Source organism: Gekko japonicus, unplaced genomic scaffold, assembly GCF_001447785.1.
Source record: "Gekko japonicus isolate JY-2015 unplaced genomic scaffold, Gekko_japonicus_V1.1 scaffold1983, whole genome shotgun sequence".
NCBI lineage: Eukaryota > Metazoa > Chordata > Lepidosauria > Squamata > Gekkonidae > Gekko > Gekko japonicus.
The window spans coordinates 130,769-136,936 of record NW_015169841.1 but is presented as its reverse complement, the minus strand read 5'-3'; the positions used below and the strand labels follow the sequence as shown (position 1 = coordinate 136,936).

General features: G+C 41.2%; 1 long non-coding RNA gene across 1 annotated transcript in view; it reads right to left on the bottom strand.

Moving 5' to 3' along the window:
• Positions 1 to 3,759: 3,759 nt before the first annotated feature.
• LOC107115573 overlaps positions 3,760 to 6,168 on the bottom strand; it is a 62,219-nt gene continuing 59,810 nt past the window's right edge. Inside the window, exon 4 of the long non-coding RNA XR_001482678.1 lies at positions 3,760 to 3,837. This is a non-coding gene — a long non-coding RNA (uncharacterized LOC107115573). The remainder of the gene's footprint in view (positions 3,838 to 6,168) is intronic.

Sequence of the window (6,168 nt, the reverse complement as noted above, 5' to 3'; positions counted from 1 at the left end):
CCGCTCCGGTCAGGTTAACTTTCCCCCCTCCCTCCAATCTCTTCCGTCCAAGACGGCCAATGTGGAAAAAAAAAACAAACAAACCCCAAAACCAACTCCAGAAATCCTCCCTCATTTTTGCGACGAAAACCAATCCGGGAGAAAGAAAGAGACCCGTCGTCTTCTCCTGCTCGAGTCAGCCACACAGGAAATGTTATGCCTACTCAGGCCACCATTATAGCGACGTGATGACGTAGTGATCAGGCCTTCCAAATATAGGAGGCAGTGCCCCTGTCCTGTCTATGGCACTGTTCAGGACCTTTTTCCAGGGCCCTGTTGTCCTGGATATTACTTGGGCACTGGAATTTCTTAGGGTAATGATTTCATAAGGCATGGGTTTTGGTTTTATCTGCTATTGCTATTTATTTTTTTATTTTTATCGTTTGTTTATTTTATGTTGTGAGCCGCCCTGAGCCCATTTTGGGGGTAGGGCGGGGTATAAATGTAATAAATAAATGATACAATAAGAAATAATACAAATAAATAAATTGTTATATTATTTTTACCAAAAAATTCCAAAAACTTCTATAATTGGGATTCAGCTAAGGAGAATATAACACACATTTTACAAGAAGGTGTTATGAGGAGAATTTGCTTGAGGTCTCAATCTTGTATCTATATTGTTGGGAACCTTATAGAAACCTTTGGGATTTACAGTGAAAGAAACATGCATAGAATTAGATGGTGAAGTAATTCTCACCACATTTTCAAATTTCATTGTGGCTGTTTTTTTGTTTAAATACAGTAACTGGCAAATGTTAACAACCTTCAGTTTTATAATTTCACAAGAATAGTATGAGGCTGTGGTCACATGGAAAGCTTATTCTTATTTGTTCCCACTATAGATTTAATCGGGAATATTTTTTTCAGGTTGGGATGATCACACATCCTTCCCCGAACTGCAAGCATTGCACGACAAAGCTCTGGGCACCATCTAGATAGCTACACCGCCACTTGGGCGGCACAGGGTGAGGGTTTTTTTAAAATAGCTTTACACATGTACATATGCACATGGCCAAATCAACGCCCCCACTTGGACTCCCTTTTTTTTACAGGTCCGTCCTCCCCCAAACAGCGAACAAAATGAACCAGCAATGTACTACCAAGCACTGGAGTCTATATGTGCGCTTGAACGTTTAAACATTGAATTTATTCAGCACAGGTTTGCTCATGCACACAAAGGTGGAAGCTGGGGGGGAGGAACCCTCATCACACGAAGGATGACCTAATCGCAATAATTCCAAGAGATAGTTGTCCAGATCGGCGAAATCGTGGATTCAAAGCGCAAATGCCCGGAAAGTACTTGATTTCCCCAGTGTCTGAAAACTCACTAGGGAACCGGAAGAATCGCGTGAGTGAGTCCACTTTAGTGTGGGAGACGGATTCGGGCGTCTGATCAGCAATTTTAAATGCGAGAGGGAACAGCGGTGAAACCCGATCAAAATGACCGTGTGACCACAATCTTAGTAAAGGTTTTTGTATAGTAGGACAGCTAAAGCCTTTTTCTACACTGAAAACATACAAGGCACTTTACAGTAACTTTTTCTTCCTTCATAAAATGGTTCTTTATTCATAAACTTTAGTTTACTGGGTTTAAGTCCAGCATCTTCACTATCATCTGTGGTACCTCTGGAACAGTGCTTTTCTTACAGCCAGGAGAAAGAGAAATGGTGGGTTTGAATTGAATACTGCAGATGTAACATGCACCATTCCTGACAATTTTTAAAGTTCCACCCACAAACAGAAGTCTGGATTTATTTGCTACACAGAGGTCAGTGTGATATAGTGACTGATTAGAGTGTCAGACTGCAACTGAAGAGACCTGGGCTCAAGTCAGTGCTTGCTATGAAATACTTCGGGTATCCTTGGACCAGTCCTTCTCTGTCAGCCTAACATATGGCTGTTGTAGGGATAAAATGGAAGGGGGGCACTTCTGCTGTTCTGAACTCCTTGGGAAAAGGGCAGAACAAAATATAATACAGATGTCTCAGTCATGTAATTCTACAGAACTAACCATAGTCCCATAGAAATATGTGAAGGCAGAGTCAGATCCTAAGAATTTTATGGCTCCTTAGCAGCACTGAACTCTTAATCTGAAACAAATACTTGACAGCAGACTCCTCAGCAAACTAAGCGGCCCCCTGTCTGACAAGCACATGAGTAGTAAAAATATTGCTTAGGGTCACACTCTGTACTTTGCTTCATAGATTTAATGAACGGAATGCATGATGTGCTTACTAAGCTAGGCTGGATAAACATGGAAAAAATCTAGTGGAGCTGTGTCACAGACCACAATGGTTTCATTGGCTATGTGAAGGGAAGAAGAGATTCCTTTGCCATGTATCACTTGCTTTTTATATATCACTGCTGGCTAATATTTCACAGCCATTAATTCTTCACTGATGTCCGCATACAGGAATGATTAAAACAATTAGGTGAGATCTACACATTCCTATGTGGTGTCACAAAATTTTCCAAAAGCAGTATTACTGCTTGTGTCTGTGCGTGTGTTGTTGTTTAAACCACGTTTAGAAAACTATGAGGTATCTTTTATTTTTGTTACAGCCAAATCAATTTCACCTTACCATTTTGAAACTCAGGGCTCCATTATGAAGTTAATGTAAACTAGAATTGCCAACCTCCAGGTGGGGCCTGGTAATCTCCTAGAATTACAACTGATCTCCAGGCAACACAGTCCAGTTCATCCGGAGGAAATGACTGCTTCAGAGGGTGGACTCTATAGCATTATACTCCACTGAGGTCTTTCTCCTAACCAAACCCTGTCCTTGCCAGGCTCTAGCCCCCAAATCTCCTGGAATTCCCCAACCCATAAGTGGCAACCCTAATGTAAGCACAGAATGGCATCTCAGGGGAAAAAGGGAAAGTGTTCTGATTTGTTCCTATCAAGGACGGCACTAGGCAAGATTTAAAACACTCCCAAAACAGTATTATTGCAGTGTAATCTTAAACATATTCTCAGAAGTAAATTCTATTTAGTTCAGTAGGACTTCTAGTGTGTATGCTTTAACTTCTTTTCTACTGGGCTGACCTTCTTCTTCTTTCCTTGTTGATTTTCTCTTCCCACTTCTCCTTGAGCAATTTAGGAAGTCTAGTAGTGTATAGATTTACATATAGATCTCAACACTTACAGCTGCCTTAGGCTATTGGTTTGTTTAGTTCAGCATTGTCTACCCTATCTGACAGGGACCTTCCAACTCTTCAGGTAGTCCCACTCAAGTTCTGTCCCAGATCATACCTCCAAACTTATTTTAGAGACAGCTTCCTTCCTATCATAACTCTAGAGAAGGCATGGGCAACTGGGTAGCAGGGTCCAGCTATGGATCCTCAGTCTCTTTTCTATGCCATCAACACAAATGGGAGAAGGTTCATATGTGCAAATAGAACCCCAGTTCTGGGTCCCTCAAAGCACTGCTGGTATGACTTCCAGATCTTTACATGAAACCATTCACTAAGTGCTCCTCAGTGTACATCCTGCACATGCCAAATTTGAGATTATTCAGATTAGTACTCTAAAGACTGCACAAACATTGTGAAAGCTTTAGAAGTTATTTGGAATTATATTCATATTGAGTGGCATATATCTTTGAGCCTTGCACAACATATTTATGAGCTTTCCAGATGAATTTAATGGAATTTTGTTTTGCCAGGGATCTGGCATTTAAAGTGTTATTGTTATTGTCTTGTATTTTTGCTGTCAGATGTGCTGTGTTCTGTGCTTTTGTTTTATTTACTTAGAAAATTCATATCGGGCCATTCCAGCAATCTGCTTGAGGCAGCCTGCAAAGTAAATCATGATAAAAATCATTAAATAGTATAAAATTGTTAAAATTAAGAAACTATTAAAAACCAAATAGCCATTCATTAAAAAGGCAGCCAGAGCATAAAATCCAGTATAAAGTTTGTAGCATCTTAAAATTATCATCCTAAAACAGCCTTTGGGCTAGAAGCAGAATGTAAAAACAGTTTTAAGAGATCAAAGCCCTAGTTAAAAGTCTGGGTAAAAATAAATGTTTTCACTTTGTGCCTAAGTAGGATTGCCAATCTCCAGGTGTTGGCTGGAGATCTCCCACTATTACAGCTGATCTCCAGGCAACAGAGATCTGATCACCTGCAGAAAATGGCCACCTTGGGAGGTGGAGTCTATGGCAATATACACCACTGAAGTCCATCCTCACTCCAAACCCCGCCCTCCTCAGGCTCCACCCCCAAAATCTCCAGGTATTTCCCAGCCTTCCTGGAGCTGGCAACCCTATGCCTTAAAGACCGTAAGCTAGGTCCCAGGAGAGCCTCAAGGTGACAGGTATGCCACAGGTGAGGTACCACCACTGAAAAGCCTGTCTCTGGTTGCTACCTGCCTGACCTCTGCAGGTGGGGGCACAGACAATGGGACTGCTGAAGAGGATCTTACATAGCAGACTGGACAGTTTTGCTGTTTTTTAACTGCTGTTTTTAAAAATGTCTATTTTAGAAGTTTTTATATTATTTCTTGCTTTTGTATTCCAGCTTGAATCCAGCTTGAAATAAACACAAGAGCATTCTAGTTCTGAATTTTTGTAATAAAGATCCACATGTTTTCTGAACATGGGCTCAGTGGTCGTCCCTGTTGTTCCCTTATTGAAAGCTTGCTGTTCCTTTTGAATCTTCTCCTGACTTTCTGTTTCATCTTTGCACTATTACATATTTGTGGCCTTTCTACATCTCCACTGTTCTCCTTTTGTCCAAGAGTCTGTTCCTGATTCTACACAGAGTTTTGTCACTGTCACACAACTCTGGACCCCCTGGTAATCTCAGGGCAAGTTAAGACTAGTGCTTGAGCTGTATATGCTGAAGAAGCAGTTCCAGTCCAGGAAGGGGGTCTTGCTTAATGGCAACATTAATATCCTTAAGGAGCAATAATCTTGCCGCTAGATTCTGGTAAATTATGAAGCAATGTGATGGGATGTGCAGAATGCACACTATTACCTAGCCCACAGCCTTTCATTGGCCCTAATAACAGGTTTGTTGCTAAACCTATATAATTTGATTTTTAACAACATACCAAAAGGCAACTCAGCACTTAATGCAGCAATTCTACATAGTTTGTGGGACAAATACATTTTGGCTGTACTCTGCATTATAATAATTAGTACAAACACAGTTTGGTCAAGAGAATATAACAGTGCTGCTGCCAAGAGTTTCTAAGCCAGTAAAGCGAAGCTGAAGCTAAGCAAGAAAATCCTCTGGTTGACAAGATCCACTGAAGTCAGGAGGAGCCGAACACACAGAACCGCCTCAGGCACAAAAGGAGATCCACTATGCAGACACTTTGGCCGAGTTCAAACTGGCAGTTTGAAGCAGGAGAGAGTCGTGGCAAAAAAGACCGGGAACAAACTGTTCCGGGTTTTCCCGGTCACACTACACCGACTGATGTGGGAGCATACTGGGGAGGAGGCACAAGGGAGCGTTCACACTGTTGGCCCACCCCTGGCGGAGGCACAGCTGTAAGGTGCGGCTTTCTTTTTGGTAATCTGGAGATATGTGCTTATGCGCATAAGTGCACAAGCACACAAGAAAAACGCAGCTTTTGGCGTTCACACTTTGTTGATGGACACGGGATTGTTGGACTATTTTGCGGATGCATATATGGAATTGTATTTCTGAAAGAGTTTACTCCAGAGTCATTGTTTTGGAGGAGTAGCATTCACCTGCAGAAAAAACGAATGAGGATTTGCTCACTACTCCAGAGTTATTATCCTCTGTTCAAGTTTATACTGTTACAGTTTGTAATACTCAGTGAACAGTCTCTTGTTTACCTAATTTGCAATTGGATTATTTAGATATATATAAAAAATCTAAAGGATGGTATTTTAACTGTTTTGATGTTTATTCACAGTTGTTGTTGTTGCTGTGGTTAAATGGCTAAGGGTAAACAAATTGAAATTGTATCCTGGCAAGACAGGGGTAATGCTGCTTTAGAAGGCTGAGGACTTAAGAACATACAAATAGCCCTGCTAGATCAGACTTGTGGTCTATGTAGTCCAACATCCTGCCTCACTCAGTGGCCAACCAGTTACTGTATCTTCTAGGAATCTGTCTACTCCCCTTTTAAAGCTATCTATGATAAGCAAA